This window comes from Vipera ursinii (genome assembly GCF_947247035.1).
Source record: "Vipera ursinii genome assembly, chromosome: 5".
NCBI lineage: Eukaryota > Metazoa > Chordata > Lepidosauria > Squamata > Viperidae > Vipera > Vipera ursinii.
In genome coordinates this window covers 5,326,878-5,345,323 of record NC_139518.1, presented here as the reverse complement: position 1 = coordinate 5,345,323, position 18,446 = coordinate 5,326,878, and the positions used below count along the sequence as shown (strand labels likewise).

Genomic DNA, 18,446 nt, shown 5'->3' with positions numbered 1-18,446 from the left:
CTCAAAGATTAAAAAACAAACAAACAAACATTGGTGCAGATGCTGGAGAGTTGGAAAAGCGAATCAACTTTTCTTCAACTTGTCACCCAAAAACAACTCCAAGGTGGCTAACTCTCCATTAGACATGGGATGCGGCCTCCTCCATGGAATTTGGGCTCCTGGATTTGGGTTGTGGTACAGTCTAAGGTGGGTGTTTGAGTATTTGTGCACACAGCTGTCTGCTCCTCCTACTACACAAACACATTTGTAAGATTGGAGTGTTTGGCATAGCAGAAGAATGAGTAAGCTGGATAGGCATGGATGAGAACGGAAAGCTTTCAGTTGAGGGACACAAAATACACACCTGCCTGGTGCGTCTCTACTTTTCTCAAGATAAGACTATTGCTAAACAAGTTTGTCTTTGAAGATATTTGACTCCCTTTGATTATAAATATAGAGAAGCTTGGAATTCTTATTATTGGTTTTTGAATATAATTTCCTGGATTACAATTTTACTTATTTTACTTACTTTTACTATATTTTACTTATTCCCACCACCTCCTTCTATCATTTTTAGATCCATTTTTTGTCTTTTACTTTTTCCTTTTACTCTTTCATGTGCATTCATTTTTTTCTCATTTTTTATGCTTTTTGGGGTAACCTTTTTTTTTTTTTGCCCTACTATTTTTCCAGATACCTCCTATTTTGCTCCTTTTGCCTGGTCTCTCTCTCTCTCTTTTTTTTTTTTTTTTGCTCCCCTTCCATTTTTGAGGGGGATCTTTATTTTTGTGGATCCCCATATTTTTTACTATTTTTACTACTTCGATGGTTCTTCTCTCCTAACCATTAGGAGCCTATTGGATTACAAAATTTGGCCATTTGGCAGAAACACCATACGACTTGAAGACAAATATGAGCACCTCTAACTTATCCAAACTTGGGGAAAAAAGGCTCTTCTGCCCCTGCTTCAACCTCTGCAAGCCCAGTCTATCAGAAACCAATTACTACAATGTTACAACAGGAGAAGACCGATACCCAACAGAAGGACACCCAAGCAATTCTACAAGCAATCTATGATGCTAACGCTGCCCAGTCTGCTACAGCAACTAAAAATCATGAAGAGTCGAAAAGTGACTTAGACAAAATGAACCAAAAATTAATAATATAGACTCCCAACTGGAAAACTTCAAAAAGATGATTGCAGAAAATCAACAAAGAATCCAAAAAATGGAACATAAGTCAACGGAGGTTGACCAGAAACTGAAAGACCTGAAAGATGAAAACCTGATGCAAATAAATGGAGAACTGGAATATTCTTTGGTGATCATAGAAATGGAGCGGGCATCATACTTTTTAAGATTCCAAAACATACAAAAAGACAAGGAACTTAAAATTGATAACAGAGTTGCTGGCAGACGTATTAGGATGGGGGAAGTCACAAATTGAAGGGGAGATCGATCATGTTGTGTTCGGATCGACGACACACACACAGCGAGGTATTGCAGCAGTGATTTATTGGTACACGTGGAGTCAGCTGGGGATCCCCGTCCGGGTGGCTCAATATATGTCCGGCAGCCGCTGGACACTAGCCAACCCCCGGCCGGGAATCTCCCGCCACAGGAAACACCGCCCAACCCAGGCTCGTGGATTTCCTGCCGGTGGGAAACCACTCCCCTGCTAGTCTACTTATACAACACCCCTTCCCCCCCAGATAGAGTTATATTATCTAACGTAATCTTTTAAGTAAGTGGGTGGCTTGTGAGCCCTAACAGGGTATCTCCCCCTTGGAATGTCAGCTCTGTTGTTGGTTTCCCCGTTGGGCCTTGCTGCCTGTTGGGGTGTCGCAGCAGGTGTCGGGTCTATGGGTTGTTGTGTTATTATGAGAGCTGCTGGCTGTGCAGCCGTGTTCCCCTGAGGTGGTGGTTCCGCTCGCCTAGGGTGTGTTTCAGTTTCCCTGCCCGATGGTGTAACTACCCGCCAGTCAAGACTATTGTTGTTGTCTTGTGTTATGGGGTCCCCGCTGGGCGCCCCCTGAGTGAACTCCAGACATCTTTTCCTCAACTGATCAATGTGCCTCCTGATCTGCCGTTCCCCTTCCCCCTCTATGATGTGTGATAGTGGCCCCGTTTTGTCTATGACTACCCCTTGTGTCCACTTTTCCCCCGGTCCATAGTTCCTGGCCCACACTAAATCCCCGATGTTCAAGGACCTGGTTGCACTGTCCTGTTCAGCTTCCACGGGCAGCCGGTCTGGGTGGAGCCTGTCTAGTTTGGTTGTCAGTCTTCTGCCCCACCTCATTTCAGCTGGACTTTTCCCCGTTGCAGTGCAAGGTGTTGTGTGTTGGGCCAGCAAGAACTGGGTCAGTCTCTGGTGCCAATCACCTTGGATGATCCTTTTCAATGCTTCCTTGGTAGTCCTGACGTTCCTCTCCGCCAATCCGTTGGAGGAGGGGTGGAAGGGGGCCGACGTCGCGTGCCTAATCCAGTTGGCCTTGAGGAAATCCTGAAATTCAGAAGATGTGAATTGCGGGCCATTGTCAGAGACCAGTACGTCAGGTAACCCATGGGTGGCAAAGAGTCCCCGCAAGACCTGTATTGTTTTAGCAGCTGTCGTGGTCTTTACAGGCACGACCTCCAACCACCGGGAGTAACTGTCCACTACCACCAAGAAGGTCTGTCCCTGGAATGGCCCCGCGAAATCTATGTGTATGCGTGACCACGGGTTGCGAGCCACCTCCCACCTGTGTACTGGATTGTGTGTCAGTTCTGGCCTAGACTTCTGGCACAGGTAACACCCAGCTACTCTGTCCTCAAGTGCCTTGTCCAGTCCCGGCCACCACAGATGACTTCTGGCTAATGCCTTCATTTGCACCACCCCTGGGTGTCCCTCATGCAGTTCTGTTATGACTGTGTTCTTTTGTACCTCTGGTATGACTACCCTGTTCCCCCACAGTAGGCACCCCTGATGTAACAACATTTCGTCCTTCCTCCTGTAGTATGGTGTGAATTTGGTGTCTGGGTTCTCCATAGGCCATCCCCCTTGGACCCAAGTTGCTATCCTGCTGAGTATAGGGTCCCTGCTGGTGGCTTTGGCAATGTCCCGAGCTTTCAATGGGCATTCTGGAAGTTCTTGCAGTGATAAGATAAGACCCGCTGGAGCTGGGTCTGGTCCAGTATCTATTAGGGGCAGTCTGCTAAGAGCATCTGCGTGACCCATCTCCTTTCCCGGTCTGTGCTTAATGGTGAATGTGTATGCAGCTAGGAAAATAGACCATCTGAGCATTCTAGGAGACATGATCTGGGGTGTCTGTCTGTCTGTGGTGAATAGGCCTAAAAGGGGTTTATGGTCTGTAAATATTGTGAAGTTCCTGCCATACAGATAGTCGTGAAACTTTTTGACACCAGCCACGATGGCTAGTGCTTCCCTGTCTATCTGCGCATAATTCCTTTCAGCTTTGGTTAGGGTTCTAGAATAATATGCAATTGGCCTCTGGACCCCCTGGTCGTCCATGTGGCTAATCACTGCACCCACCCCATAAGGTGATGCATCACAGGTGAGGTAAATTGGTTTGCCCTCTATAAAATGTGTGACCATAGATCTGCTGGACAATATGTCCTTCAATGTTTGGAAATTTTGTTTATGTTTTTCCTGCCACTGCCACGGGGTCTTTTTATCTAACAGTCTGTGTAAGGGCTCGGCTATGGCAGCTTTATGTGGCAGGAATGAGTGATAAAAATTTATAAGGCCTAAGAATGCTTGGAGTTCTGCCTTATTTTTAGGTTCAGGTGCTAATTTAATGGCCTTTATTTTTCCCTTCGTGGGATGTATGCCCTGAGCATCTATCCTGTATCCTAAAAATTCAGTGGATTTAACTCCAATGCAACATTTTTCCCTTTTTAGCTTAAGTCCTGCCTCCCTGAATTTTTCCAGTACCTTTTCCAGCCTGTCTGCCAAGATTTCCTCAGTTTTTCCAGCCACCAAGACATCATCGAAGTAAGGACATACTCCAGGTATGCCCTTTAAGGTCCTCTCCATCACTTCTTGGAAGATGCCTGCAGCTGCAGCGATTCCAAACTGCAGCCTGTGGACTCGAAACGCCCCCTTGTGGGTAACTATCGTTTGAGCCTCGGCGGCTTCCTTAGACACAGTAAGTTGCAAATACGCCTGCGCCAAGTCGAGCTTGGCAAATATGGCGCCGTCCTGGATCGTCATGAGGACCTGCTTCACCGTCGGGACCGGGTAAGCATGTTTTTTCATAGCTAGGTTAAGGGTGGCTTTATGGTCGGCACAAATCCTCACGTCCCCGTTAGGTTTAAGGGGAGTGACGATTGGTGTCTCCCAGGGGCCTCCTTCTACTGGTTCCAGCACGCCCTGGCCTACTAACTTTTCTAACTCGGCCTCGATTTTTCCCTTAAGTGCAAAGGGTACCCTCCGGGCCTTAAGCCTGATGGGTTTAACTGCTGGATCCAGATTAAAATTAATGGGGGGCCTTTGTATCTCCCTAAGGAACCATCAAATACATCTGTGAAATTATCGCAGACGGCTTTGAGGTTCCGGCGGTAGACTGTGTTTATTCCCCCCACCCAAATGCCTAGGGCCTTAAACCAACTGAGGCCGACTAGGCTGGTTCTCTGGCCCTCGGTGACCAGGAGATCTAAGGGGCCCTTAAAACCCTTGTAGCTGACTATTAAGGTAGCCTTTCCCTTAACGTTTATGGGCGATCTCTGGAAATCCGCTAGTTGGATTCTAGTTTGTTTTAGGGGGATTGTCTGCCCACTCTTCACTTCGATGTGTGCTAGGGTGCTGCTAGATATGATTGATACCGAGGCCCCCGAGTCCACTTCCATCCTGCAAGGAATACCCTGCAGCCGGACCTCAATTTTTAATTTAGGGCTCAGAATGTGATTGACCCTAGGGTTCCCGGTGTGGTTGACCCCCACCCCCTTCCCACAGTTGGAGGGTCGTGCCTTAGGCCTGGGGTCCTCTCTGCCACTCGGTTGGGGGGTTACCTTACCTAAGGCCCACGCGTCGATATCGTGTAGTTGGTTGTCGCGCGGTCTCCCTCGGCAGATTGCTTGAATGTGCCCCGTCTTTCCGCAGTTCCTGCATTTAGCATTGCGGAACCGGCAGGTAGATCGGGGGTGGCTGCCGCCGCAGCTGCCGCACCTGGCGTCAGGGCCTCGCGGTCGGGTTGAGTTGTCTCTCTGGAACCGTTGTGTTGGTAGTTGTTGTTGCCTTTTTGCTCGATCTGTGCTGTCCTGGCGGTTGGTCCTTGCCGGCATCTTCCCGAACCTTCGGGCGATCTCATTGATGTCGGCTTCCCACGTGTAGTCCACCTCCCCACCGTCCACATGGCTTTCCATATTGATTTCAGCTGCCGCGCCATTGCTATTGTGGGGGGGTCGCGTCTCCCTGTTGATTCGTAGGTGAGGAGTTCGTCCAACACCTCTTGTAAATCTCCAGTGGGCTTTGCAATTATTCTGTTCTGAAGCTGTTCATCTCGCAAGCCCAAAACCACCCGGTCGCGGATCCGGATCTCTAAGTTATCGTACTTGCAACGCAGGGCCGCTTCCCTTACGGCGGCCACGAACTGTGTTATCGACTCGCCGGGCTTCTGGTTCCTTTTTTCAAAGATTCGCCTCCAGTATAGCTCTGATCTCTTTGGGGTGAAGTGAACCCTTAACTTCGCCAATAAATCTGCGTACGATACGCTAGCCACCGGCAACGGATGGCACAGTCCTACGGCAACCCGGTAAACCGGTGTGCCGCTGATGGTGAGGAGCGCCGCCGCTTTTTTCCGGTCGTCTGTAATACCGTTTACGAGCATGAATCCCTCGACCTGGCCGACGTACTCCTCCCAGTCTTCGGGGTAATTCGGGTTGAATTCCTTCAGAGATCCGACTTGTGCCATTCTGCTTCTGTTCCCTGCGATCGGCTGCTTTGGTTGATGGCGGTTTGAATTTCCCGCTTCGCGCGTTGCTGGCTTCCGCTTGTTCCTTCGCTGTTCTGCCGAACGATCCCACCTTCGTCGCAACTGTTGTGTTCGGATCGCCGACACACACACAGCGAGGTATTGCAGCAGTGATTTATTGGTACACGTGGAGTCAGCTGGGGATCCCCGTCTGGGTGGCTCAATATATGTCCGGCAGCCGCTGGACGCTAGCCAACCCCCGGCCAGGAATCTCCCGCCACAGGAAACACCACCCAACCCAGGCTCGTGGATTTCCCGCCGGTGGGAAACCACTCCCATGCTAGTCTACCTATACAACAGATCAGGTGTTTTGTATTAACTCCAAGTATGCTAGAAGAAACAAGGTGCCCAGAGAAGTGCATGTCAGATTTTTAAAAAGAGCTACAAGAGACGAGATCCTGAGAAAAGTAAGAGATGAACCACTGAAATATATGAACCACTATTTTGAAGAGGTTTCCTTTGATCACCTCCTTCAACTGAGAGTATTTTGCTTTTTTAATGTAGTTATTTAAGCCATGTTTTTTCCTCTTCCACAGTTTGCTTAACCTATAAGAATCCTCTGCCACCCTGAGATCTAGGCAAGTACAATTGATCAATATCACTTTGTGGGTGCAGAGCATGGTACATAGTCATTAGTTTTCTAATCTTTTGATCCAGGTTATGAAGTTCTAGGTGAGTTCAATCAATTATTCCATTTGAATTACAGGCACTGCCCAAGTGTTAATTTATAATAATTCCTTCACTTAGCTTTGATCTCAAGAGTTTCTGGACTTATTTTATGTATTGTGTTGATGCAACTTTTTTGACTTGGTTGTGCAAGAAGTCAGAGGCTTCCAAAATTCCTAAATACTTGCACCATTCTTCTGGTGTTACTGCTTTTATCAAGTCTTCATTATCAAGTTCTACTAAACTCGCAATGCTTTTCTGCAATGAATTCAATTCAGTTTTTGTTTTTCCAAACAGTTTTAAATCATCCATGTAGAGCAGGGGTGTCAAACTCGTGGCCAGGTGCGTCATGCCGAAACCGCATCCACCCCAGCTCTGGCAATGGGGGAAAAGTTGCAATACCTCGCAATGTATCACATGACATTCCAAGTTTGACATCCCTGATGTAGAGCAAATGGGAAATGTTTGACCCATTTTTAGCCAATTCATAACCACAGTTTCTTTTGTTCAAAATGCTTATTTGTGGCACCATTGAACGTATGAATAACAGAGGTGATTTCAACTTCAAGTTCTTCTCCACAGGTCATCAACTGTTGTTGATCTTCAATTCGATTCACATTTTGCGACTGGTAAAAACGTAACAATTCAAGTCCTAACCAAGAACCTACTATTAAGGTAGTATCTGAGGATAGAGGCAGTTCTGACTAGAGTGGGGATTCTTTGCAAAGTCAGGATATTCAGGTCTAATAAATTCAAAATGCCCATGTATCTAGGCAGCCCTTTTGGTATTGCTCCAAGGGCTCCTCTTATTAATGGTAAAAACATTGGGTTTTTTTCCTTCACAATCGCTCAACTTCAATTTGCAGATTGTGGTATTTCGTTATTTTTTCTAGTTTCTCTTCAATTCGTGCATCACCTGGTATTGCAATATCAATGAAGCAGACTTTTTTTCTTTTCCACAATAGTGATGTCAGGCATGTTGTGAGTCAGAGTTCTATCTGTTTGGATTCCAAAGTCCCACAAGATCTTGACCTGTTCATTTTCAAGAACTTGGTGTTCCCAGTAATTTTTGCTGCATTCGAACCCAAACTGCTGGCAAAGCTTCCAGTGTATGATTTGGGCAACTCGATCCTGCTGTTGTAGATAATCAGTTTCTGAGATTTTGCTCCAGCCGCTGACAAAATGATCCACTCTTTCATCTGTCTTGTTGCAGTTGAGTGTCAAAACACAGCAATCAGGGATTGGATTCTTATTTATTTACTTATTAAAAGGGACGCGATGGCTCAGTGGGTTAGGACGCTGAGCTTGTCAATCAGAAGGTCAGCAGTTTGGCGGGTCGAATCCCAAGTGCTGCGTAACAGAGTGAGCGCCTGTTACTCATCCCAGCTTCTGCCAACCTACTGTAGCAGTTCGAAAGCACATAAAAATGCAAGTAGAAAAATAGGGACCACTACGGTGGGAAGGTAACAGTGTTCCGTGCGCCTTTGGCGTCTAGTCATGCCAGCCACATGACCATGGAGACGTCCTCGGACAAGCGCTGGCTCTTCGGCTTTGAAACGGAGATAAGCACAGGCCCCTAGAGTTGGAAACGACTAGCACACATGTGCGGGGGAACCTTTACCTTTACCTTTTTAAAGTTAATAATAAGTCTTTATTGATTAGCCCTTGGGCCATACCAAAGTGCAAAGTTCCAGCAACAAATTATTACTAAAATTTGATAACTCTTGTCTAAGTAAATTTCTATGTGTACTATAATATATGGTGCTGGTGGTTTTTTTTCAATTTCTGGTTTTTTTTCTTATGTAAGCTGTAAGCATAATGGAAATTTAATAATATTTAGCTTAAGATTGAAACCATTACAATAAAATCTATGGTGTGAGTTGCAGCAGTTATTTGATCCATGTTGTTGTGAGAAGAAATCCCTCCATTCATTTCTCCAGCTGGGAATAAGTCTGCAGTGCAGACAAAAGAATAGACACTAAATGAAGCAAGCTGTCAAAAAATGGACTTTATTACAGAAGCCAGACAGAGTAGTGACTCAGCAAAGGGTTCTGGACTAGTTAGTAGTTTTTTCATGGTGAGTGGTCCAAACTTATACCCCTTGTGTTATTGGACTTTTGATTGGATTTTGTAAAGGTTGCTTGTCTTCCTAATTTTTTTAGCCTGATTTTGTTTAGACAGGAAGAGGTTAATCCTGTCTTCAGGAAATTGTTTGCTATGTTAATGGGTTTCTCTCTGTGTGTGTGTGTGTGTGTGTGTGTGTGCGTGTGTCTGTGTGTGTGTCTGTGTGTGTGTTTGGGCTAATCTTGTCAATTTTTACATTGTTTCTATCAGATGGGTATTTCTGCAGTCCCTGATCCAGTCGGTTTTTTATTGTTTACACAAGGCATGTTTTTGTGGATTCTTGTCCTCAGGGCATTTCCTTTGGCTAAATGGGTCTTGGCTGTCTGCCCAGAATTACACAGGATGAGGAAGGAAGAGCGAAACAAAAAACAACCTCTTTCTTGATACTTTTAAATTTCGGCTTGATTTATCCTTTCTTGTAAAGCAGGCATGTCAAACTTATGAAGTCACGTGACATCACGCGATGTATCAGGACTTTTACCCCATTGTTGGCAATCGGGTGGGCGTGGTTTTGGCATGACACATCCTGCCCATGGGCCGGTAGTTTGACCTGCCTGTTGTAAAGGGAAATAGCCATTTTCTTGAGACATTTTCTTCCCCCTGCCTTTCTTGAATGAATTTGCATTTGTAACAACTACTTTCTGGGTCTGGGTTTCTTTTGAGATTCTATAGTATTTATAAGTGATGACCTATAAAGCCCTAAATGGCTTGGGTCCGGGATATTTGAGGGAACACCTGCTGCCAGCATCAAGTTCCCTTCGTCCAGTGCGCTCGCAGAGGGAGGGTCTTCTCAGGGTGCCACCGGTAAAAGATTGCCGGCGGATAACAACCAGGGGGAGGGCCTTCTCTGTGGGTGCGCCTGCCCTCTGGAACCAGCTGCCCGTGGAGCTTAGGACTGCCCCTGACCTTCGTTCATTCCACCGGGACCTGAAGACCTGGCTCTTTGAGCTCTCCGGCCCAGGCTGAGAATTTTTAACTGGGGTTTTTATTTTAAGGGATAGTTTAATCTTTTTTAATTGTTTTTTAACTTTTGTATTTTGTATTGCTTGATTTTAAATACCCTGTAAACCGCCCTGAGTCCTTCGGAAAAGGGCGGTATATAAATCTAATAAAATTAAATTAAATTAAATTAAAGAAAATGTTCTTCTGTCTCAGGGGTTTAGGTGATTCTAATTTGCAATATATTTTGATTGGGTATTATCGGATAATAATCTATCTTTATATTTAATTTTGGATGAAAAGGCTGATTTATATGTTTGTAATGTTAATATGCGGGATACAGTGGCTTAGTGGGTTAGGATGCTGAGCTTATCGATCAGAAGTTTGGCAGTTTGGCAGGTCGAATCCCGAGTGCCGCATAACAGAGTGAGCGCCTGTTACTCATCCCAGCTTCTGCCAACCTAGCAGTTCGAAAGCACGTAAAAATGCAAGTAGAAAAATAGGGACCACTACAATGGGAAGGTAACAGCATTCCGTGCACCTTTGGCATCTAGTCATGCTGGCCACATGACCATGGAGATGTCCTTCGGCTTTGAAACGGAGATGAGCAATGGCCCCTAGAGTTGGAAACAACTAGCACGCGTGTGAGGGGGAACCTTTACCTTTAACTTTAATATTAACATTCTAAATTGTAATTAATATTGATAGAATTAACAGAATAACAGAGGGTCCTTGAAGGGCTTCTAATACAACCCCCTGATCAAGCAGGAGATCCTCTACCATTCCTGATAAATGGCTGTCCAATTTCTTCTTCAAAACCTCCAGTGCTGGAACATTCACAACTTCTGGAGTCAAGCCATTCCACTGATTAATTATTCTGACTGACAATAAATTTCTTCTTAATTCTAGATAGGATCTCTTTTTAATAATCTTGTGCTTCTCATCTGTTGTTGTTGTTGTTGTTGTTCTTAGCTGCGAAATCATGTCTCAACCATCGCGACCCCATGGACAATGTTCCTCCAGGACTTCCTGTCCTCTACCATCTTCTGGAGTCCATTTAAGCTCACGCCTACTGCTTCAGTGACTCCATCCAGCCACCTCATTCTCTGTCATCCCCTTCTTCTCTTGCACTCAATCTTTCCCAGCATTAGGCTCTTCTCCAGTGAGTCCTTCCTTCTCATTAGGTGGCCAAAGTATTTGAGTTTTAGCTTCAGGATCTGGCCTTCTAAAGAGCAGTCAGGGTTGATCAACTGTAGGACTAACTGGTTTGATCGCCTTGCAGTCCAAGGGACTCGCAGGAGTCTTCTCCAGCACCATAGTTCAAAGGCCGCAATTCTTTGGCGCTCAGCCTTTCTTATGGTCCAACTTTCACTGCCATACATTGCAACTGGGAAGACCATAGCCTTGACTATACGCACTTTTGTTGACAGGGTGATGTGTCTATTTTTTAGTGTACTGTCTAGATTTGCCATAGCTTTCCTCCGAAGGAGCAAGCGTCTTTTAATTTATTAGCTACAGTTCCCATCTGCAGTGATCTTGGAGACCAGGAAAATAAAATCTATCACTACCTCCATTTCTTCCCCATCTATTTGCCAGGAATTGAGAGGGCCGGATGCCATGATCTTGGCTTTCTTAGGTAGTTTGGCTCTTTGAAAATATTCCTCCATTTTCTCCACACTTGCCTGGCTATCTTCTTTATATAAACGTTCATAAAATTCCTGGGCTATAATTTTTTTTTTTTCCTCCTGGTGGAATATTCTCCCTTCCTCATCTCGTAGTTCGTGAATCCAGTTTTTCCCCTTTTGTTTTCCCAATTTGTATGCGAGCCACCGGCCCGGTTTATTTGCATTTTCAAAAAAACTTTGTTTCGTGTTTCTCAATTGTTGTGCCAATTTCTCTTTGTCTAGAATGTTAAGTTTGTGTTTAATCAGATCCATAGATTGCTTGATATTCTCTTTTTGTGGATCTTGTTGGAGTGTAACTTCTAAGCTCTTATATTCCTCTTCTAATCTTTCCCGTTGTTGTCTTTTCCCCTTATTTTTATATACCATATATGCCCTCGCTACCCCTCTCATCACAGCCTTAGCTGTATCCCAATTGTTTTGTACTGAGGTGTCTATAGCTTTATTTTCCTTAAAGAAAAAACTTAGTTCTCTCTCCATCTTAGATTTGAATTCGTCTTCTTTTAAAATTGCTCTTTGAAGCGTCCATCTGGATATTTTTTTGGAACCTTTCCAGATAAGTTTAATAGGATTGTGATCTGCCCAAGTACCTGTCGCTATATGTACCTCATCTATTTCTGAACTAATTTCTTTCGTCATCCACACCATGTCTATTCTAGACCATGAGTTATGTCGGTTGGAGTAATATGTATATTGTCTAGCCTTACGATTTCTTTCCCTCCAGACATCTTGGATATTTAGTTCCTCAGCCAAGTTAAGAAAAGATCTCGGTAGAGTTCTTCTCTTCTTTTTCCTAAGCGTCTTTCCCATATAATCCAAATTTATATCTAGGATAGCATTAAAATCTCCTATTAAACAAATCTCCTCATAATCAATGCTACATATCTTATTGTGAAGTGTTTTGAAAAATTGTTCTTGGTTATGGTTTGGGGCATATATCTCTACCATCATGACCTTCCTGTGATTTATTATAACCTCGACTATCAGTATTCTACCCTCTTTATCGTTATAAATTAGTTTTGCAGTCAATTTTGGGTTTACATATAGTGCCACTCCTCTCTTTTTCTTGTGTCGGTCTAAGGAAACGAATAGGTTCCCTATTCTTGGTTGTACTAACAAATATTTTTGTTGTTCCTTTATATGGACTTCTTGTATTGCCACGATATCCAATTGTTGGTGAATAAGCCTATTAAAAAATTTCCGCCTTTTCACTGGCGAATTCAATCCATTAATATTCACAGACATAATACTACACTCACCTCCCTTCATCTTACTTATTTCTGGTTTTTGTGGATCTCGTGATTCGGGGCTCTCTCTCTTCCTTGTCTCTAGTTCCATGTTTCTCTGTTAACTCACCGGATTTGTTCCTTCTATCCTCTGTAGCTAAGATCTTCCCATCCATTGCCACACGTATTGTATCTCTTTCTCTTACCTCCCTTCCATCTTGATCTTCTAAATCTACTTCCTCTTGGCTATGGAAGTGGCGTTTGTAAAAATCTTCTGCCTTCTCTATCGTGTCCAGTCTATGCCTTCTATCCTGCCACGTAACAAGAATACCCTCTGGAGTTAGTCATCTAAAGTTTACATTTTCTCTTATTAGTTTGGATGTTAAGAATTGATAGCCGCGTCTCAGATCCCTCATCCTTTTAGGTATCTGTTTAAGGATGGTGATTGGTTGGCCCCGAAATTCTAATGGTTCCTCTCTAGATCTATGCAGAAGCTCATCCCGAATTGATTTTTTAACTAACCTTACATGTACTTCTTTTGGGAGGTTGTGCCTTCTCGCATAATTAGTTTGGACCCTGTATGTTTCATCAATTTCCGCCAGCATTTCCTCCTTCCCTACACCGAGTGCCTTTGCCATCAGTTCTGCCATCATGATCTTGGCTTTCTTAATGTTATGTTTCAACCCAACTTTTGTACTCTCCTTCTTCACCTGCAACAAGAGGCTCTTTAGTTCTTCTTCACTTTCTGCCATTAGAGTGGTATCATCTGCATATCTTAGCTTGTTAATATTTCTCTCAGAAATCTTAATTCCAACTTTTGATTCATCTAGCCCTGCCTTTTTCATGATGTGCTCTGCATATGTTAAATAGGCAGGGTGATAGTATACAGCCTTGCTGGACTCCTTTCCCAATTTTGAACCAATCGGTGGTTCTGTGTCCAGTTCTCACTATTGCTTCTTGGCCCGCATATAGGTTTCTCAAGAGACAAATAAGATGGTCTGGTACGCCCATCTCTTTAAGAACTTGCCACAGTTTGTTATGATCCACACAATCAAAAGCTTTAGCATAGTCAATGAAGCAGAAGTAGATGTTTTTCTGGAACTCTCTAGCTTTCTCCATGATCCAGCATATGTTGGCAGTTTGATCTCTAGTTCCTCTGCCTCTTTGAAATCCTGCCTGTACTTCTGGTAGTTCTCGATCCACATACTGCTGGAGTCTAGCTTGTAGGATTTTAAGCATAACTTTACTAGCGTGTGAAATGAGTGCAATGGTGCGATAGTTTGAACATTCTTTGGCACTGCCTTTCTTTAGAATTGGAATGTAAACTGATCTTTTCCAATCCCGTGGCCACTGTTGAGTTTTCCAAATTTGCTGGCAAATTGAGTGTAGCACTTTTACTGCATCGTCTTTTAAGATTTTGAATAGCTCAGCTGGAATACTCTCACCTCCACTAGCTTTGTTGTTGCTCAGCTTTTCTAAGGCCCACTTCACATTCTAGGATGTCTGGCTTGAGGTCAGTGACCACCTCATCGTGGTTATCAGGGATGTTATGTTTGTTCTTGTATAGTTCTTCTGTGTAATTTTGCCACCTCTTCTTAATCTCTTCTGCCTCTTTTAGGTCCCTGACATTTTGGTCCTTTATCATGCCCATTTTTGCATTAAACGTTCCCTTCATCTCTCCAATTTTCTTGAAGAGATCTCTGGTCCTCCCTATTCTATTGTTTCCTTGTATTTCTTTGCACTGTTCATTTAAGAAGGCATTCTTATCTCTTATAGCTATTCTCTGGAATTCTGCATTCAATTGGGCATATCTTTCTTTTTCTCTCTTGCCTTTCGCTTCACTCCTTTTCTCAGCTATTTGCAAAGCTTCCTCAGACAACCATTTTGCTTTCTTGCATTTCTTTTTCTTTGGGATGGTTTAGTTGCTACCTCTTGTACAATGTTGTGAACCTCTGTCCATAGTTATTCAGGCACTCTGTCTATCAGATCTAATTCCTTAAATCTATTTGTCACCTCTACTGAACATACAACAGGGATATGATTTAGTTCATACCTGAGTGGCCTAGTGCTTTTCCTTACTTTCTTCAGTTTAAGCCTAAACTTTGCAACGAGAAGCTCATGGTCTGAGCCACAGTCAGCTCCTGGTCTTGTTTTTACTGACTGTATAGAGGTTCTCCATCTTTGGCTGGAGAGCACATAGTCAATCTGATTTCTGTGTTGACCGTCTGGTGATGTCCATGTGTAGAGCCGTCTCTTGGGTTGTTGGAAAAGAGTGTTTGCTATGACCATCGTATTCTCTTGACAAAATTCTATCAGCCTATGCCCTGCTTCATTTTGTACTCCAAGGCCAAACTTGCCTATTATTCCAGTTATCTTTTGTCTTCCTACTTTAGCATTCCAATCCCCCATGATGATAAGGACATCATTTTGGGGGGTTAGTTCTATAAGGTGCTGTAGGGCTTGATAGAATGGTCAATTTCATTCTCTTCAGCATTGTTGGTTGGGGCATAGACTTGGACTACTGTGATATTGAATGGTTTGCCTTGGAGTCAAAGTGAGATCATTCTGTCATTTTGGGGATTGTATCTCAGTATTGTTTTTTCTACTCTCCTGTCCATTTTAGTTCACTGATTCCTAAGATATTGATGTTCAGTCTTGTCATCTCTTGTTTGACCATTTCCAGCTTTCCTTGATTCATGGATATTCATTCCAGGTCCCTTTAGAGAAAAAATCTTTACAGCATTGGACTTTCCTTTCACCACCAGATACATCCACAGCTGAGCGTCCTTTCGGCTTTGGCCCAGTCACTTCATTCTTTCTGGCATTACTAGTACTAGCCCTCTGCTCTTCCCCAGTAGCATATTGGACACCTTCCAACCTGAGGGGCTCATCTTCCAGCGTCATATCGCTTTGCCTTTTGATATTGTCCATAGGGGTGTTTTTTTTTAAAAAAATTCCATTTATATCCCGCCCTTCTCCGAAGACTCAGGGCGGCTTACAAGCTTAGCAGTAGCCTTCATTCTATGTATATGCCTGCTTATTAGGGCTTTCACACACACCCCCAAGCGGCATTATTACAAAGTCAGCTTAATTGCCCCCAATAATCTGGGTCCTCATTTTCATGGCAAAGATCCTGGAGTGGGTTGCCATTTCCTTCTCCAGTGGATCACGTTTTGTCAGAACTCTCTGCTGTGACCTGTCCATCTTGGGTAGCTCTGCATGGCATAGCTCATACCTTCATTGAATTACACAAGCCCCTTTGCCACAACAAGGCAGTAATCCATGAAGGGACCTGCTCAAGTAGGCCAGGGCTTTTCATCCTTTTCATCCATTGTACCACTTTTAGGAAATGGCAACATCGAAGTACCACCAGTTGCCTAGCAAGGTGTCAAAAACTTGATGACCAAAAAAAAAAAGGAAAAAAGTGATGAAGTACAGGTAGTCCTTGACTTACAACAGTTTGCTTAGTGACTGTTCGAAGTTACAATGGCACTGAAAAAGTGCCCCCCAAGCCACAGCCAAGAAAGACACCTGCCTGCCTGCCTGGCAGCACTCTTCCTCCTGTCCAAGGTTTAGATTGTTGTGAGCATTTCTGTTGAGGATTGAAGCAGGGTGGTGTGGGGGTGTTTGTTTTTTATTCCCCCCCCCCGTCTCCTGGGTGGTTGCAGCAGGCTTTGGTCACTTCACATGACCCTGCAACACTGTGACCATCATAAATATGAATCAGTTGCCAAGCATCTGAATGTAAATCACAAGACCCTGGAGATGCTGCAACATTCCAGCTGATCAGTGCTTCTCCTGGGCTTAGCAGAAATGCCAGGATCAATGTCGAACTCCAACTGGAGCCTGGTGCTGATCCTGGCACTTCTGCTAAGCCCTGACAACCCTGAAGTAATGCTGATCCTGGTTCTTCCGCTGAGCCCTGACAGCCCTGCAGCTCCAGCCATCTCTCACTCAGGCTTGTGTGATGCTGCCACTGGTTCAGCTCATTACCCTCCCCCGCTACTTTTCTAGGATGGTCGTGTACCACCTGCCAGGTGCCAAGGTACCACAGGTGGTACCCGTACCACTGGTTGAAAAGCTCTGAACTAGGCTGCCAGAGGAACAGAATGTATCAAGTCTGGATCCAAAGAGTCAAGGAATGGCCAAGCTTCAGGACCCCTTTTATATGTGAAAGTCCTTGCTTTGTTGATGCAAAAGACTGGTAGCTAATTTTGCCTTTTTTTTCAAGAGTGGTACCTCTTGATGGGATTTTCACTGAAACATTACAAAGCAGGAACCTAAGGCTTGATTTGGCTGCTCAAGAACAAGCTGTTTGAACTAATGCAGTCAAGGCTAGAACTGAAAACTCAACAAATGATTTACACTGCAGACTATGCAAAAAAGCAGTGGAACAGAAGTGTTGGAAGAAAAATCAGGTCCATTTCCAAACCGGGAATTAAAAAATTGAAGGCTGATTCCTTAGGAAATAAGGTTTTTGTTTACTGATGAGCAGAACCACCAACAGCATGCAGTTCTGGGAAAGCTCACAAAATGGAGTTGAGAGCTGGTGGGTTTTTATACCTTCTTTGGGCTTTGTATTTGAGATGCCTGTTCCTGTGCAAGAACATGTCCTTTAATATTCTAATGGCTGTTGCCAAATTCCTATAGGGTCATCTAGGGTTCCATAGGGAAAAGGGGAAAAGCAAGTCCTAGGTGTTTCCCTGAGCTAATCCTGCCAACTTTGCCTAATTGTGTTGCTTATCTGGAGACTCTGTTCTTTGCTTATGAACAGAATGTCCCAGTCTTTCTGAATGGATGACAGACTGGCCTCTTCATGTTTACCACAGATTTTCAGAAGGTGAGATTGGGGAAGGATCCTTCCGAGGTAGGTTAAATGAGGACCCAGATTGTTGGGGCCAATTAAGCTGACTTTGTAATAATGCCGCTTGGTGTGTGTGTGTGAAAGCCCTAATAAGCAGGCATATACATAGAATGAAGGCTACTGCTAAGCTTGTAAGCCGCCCTGAGTCTTCGGAGAAGGGTGGGATATAAATGGAATTAAAATAAAAAATAAAATAAATAAAAATAGAGATTTAGCCAAATAAATGGCATCAAAGAGACCGCCATTTAATTAAGCCAAATCTCCCACTTCCAATAAGCTATTTCAAGTTAAAATCTTATGGAAGAAGAATAGCTCAATACCATTAAGTCTTTAAGAATAAACACTATTTTCTGTAACTGTGGTAATTTTGGAAATTTATACCACTTTCTCTGGAACAGCAGAAAAGCAAGCACTGTCCCCAGTGTCAATTAGGGAATATAAAAACATGTTTATGAGAAGTTGCTAGGAAACCAGGAATAAAGCAACACCTTAAAAAAAGATATCAGTATCTTCCTTTGATATAGATCTCAGAGACCATCAGGAGTAAGAGTTAAAAACTCTAGAAATAAAAAGACATGGCATCATTTTTCCCCATAATGACTTGGCCATCCTTGATCCTTTGCCAAACTAGGGTTGTGTAATCTCTGATGTTTCGACTTCATGCAATTGTATTTGTGTCATACCTCTGCGAAACAGTATAATCCACAGCTTATTGGTTGAGATAATCACCCAGTATTTTAATTAGCACAAAATATAAAGGACAGTGGTAGCAGAAAAATACCAAGGCAAGAAAGGAAGAATATCTAGAAAGAAAATTGAAAGCCAATAGGGAAAAGTCTTCTATCCCACGTTTTTGCAGCACCACTCAAAGTTGGAAAAAGGGAAGGCAGGAGAATGGTGACGCTACTATTATTCTTTATCACTGTGATTCTGTGCTTGATACTTTCCATTCTGAAACAGTTCAGTAAACGCGAAGACCATCCGCCAGGACCTTC

At 43.8% G+C, this 18,446-nt stretch overlaps 1 long non-coding RNA gene across 1 annotated transcript in view; it reads right to left on the bottom strand.

Moving 5' to 3' along the window:
- Window positions 1-194: 194 nt before the first annotated feature.
- Window positions 195-18,446, bottom strand: part of LOC310641216 — a 145,552-nt gene continuing 127,300 nt past the window's right edge. Inside the window, exon 3 of the long non-coding RNA XR_014492691.1 lies at window positions 195-899. This is a non-coding gene — a long non-coding RNA (uncharacterized lncRNA). The remainder of the gene's footprint in view (window positions 900-18,446) is intronic.